Here is a 1,577-nt window from a genome sequence, read left to right as displayed (position 1 = left end):
TAGACTTAACTCTTTTTGAAAAACCTATATTGTATTTAAAGTCAAGTATTCAAAGAAAATAATAGGTCAATCAACTAGAGATGTAATTCAGCAAGCTAAAGAAAAGAGAGAAAAGCCCAAAACAAAGAAACATGTACAAGTAGATGTAAAATTGTGCTTTTTTCAACTGTAAGCTCTAACTTCGAATGTATTTCATGAATCTAATCACTGGCTTCCTTACTGCTGCCATTGGGGCAGACCCCATCATCATCCACATGGATTATTCCAACAGCCAGCTAAGTGTTTTCTCAGCTTCTTCCTTTACCTTCACTGTACCACCATTATTTCTCTCCATGGGAGCCAGAATGATCTTTTTTTTAAAAAAAATTGAAAATCGATCAACACTCACATGCACATAGGGTAGTAAAACTCAGTGGAAACCAAGCAGGTGGTAGGAGGGAGGAGGAGATGAGTAAATTCACACCTAACGGGTACAATGCACATTATCTTGGTTATGGACACACTTATAACTTTGACTCAAATGGCACAAAAGCAATTCATGTAACCAAAACATTTGTACCCTCATAATACTCTGAATAAAAAAATTCAATCATATAATGATACTCTCCTGTTTAACACTCTCTGCTAATGCTAGGTCACATTTATAAATAGTAATGATAGCTAAAATCCTCACTATATTTAATACGACTACTACTAATAGGTTATGTGTCATGCATAGTTTTAAGTAGGTGTTAACTAAGCAATACTTACAGGTACTCTTTCTCCAAATATGATGGTTACTCTCAGGAGTACACATGAGAAAATGGAGGTGTTTTTGGTTAAACAGCCTGTTTTAGGGCCCTGGTAATACTTGGTAGAGCTAAGATTGAAAGTCAGCTTTAGTCTTAACTTTTAATCATACTTCTATATACATTTTTCTTCATGTCCATAGGGACTTTCACGATCTGTCACCTGACAACTTCGCCTACCCTATCTCTTAACCTTTTCTGTTTAATTAACGTTGGTCTACGTACTTGAGCCTTATTGCTCTTTATCAAATATTACAAACCTGTACTTGCCTTCCTCTTCCAGGTAGGGTCTTCCCCAGGTATTTTCATATCTTGTTTATTCACTTGTCACCTCTTCAGAGAAGCTCTCTGTCCACCAAGTTTAAAGAGCATCTCTTGTCAAGCTTTATTCTTTCCCCATGCTTTATTTTTTTATCAGAGTACTGATCAGTATGTATACAACATTAAAATATGAAGTCTTCACTGCTACAATACATGTTTCTGTAAAAAAATTAGTTTCTGGGTGGGCACGATGGCTCACGCCTGTAATTCCAGCAGTTTCTGAGGCTGAGTCAAGAGGATCACTTGAGGCCAGGAGTTCAAGACTAGCCTAGGCAATATAGCAAGACTCCATCTCCACACAAAATTTAAAAAATTAGCTAAACGTGGTGGTGCATGCCTGTAGTCCCAGCTACTCAAGAGACTGAGGCAGGAAGATTGTTTTAGCTCAGGAGTTCAAGGCTGCCGTGAGCTATGATCACGCCACTGCAAGCCAGCCTGAAGACAGAGCAAGACCTCATCTCAAAAAAA

This window comes from Propithecus coquereli, unplaced genomic scaffold, assembly GCF_000956105.1.
Source record: "Propithecus coquereli isolate 6110/MARCELLA unplaced genomic scaffold, Pcoq_1.0 Scaffold100, whole genome shotgun sequence".
Lineage (NCBI taxonomy): Eukaryota > Metazoa > Chordata > Mammalia > Primates > Indriidae > Propithecus > Propithecus coquereli.
Note: the sequence above shows the minus strand (reverse complement) of the source record.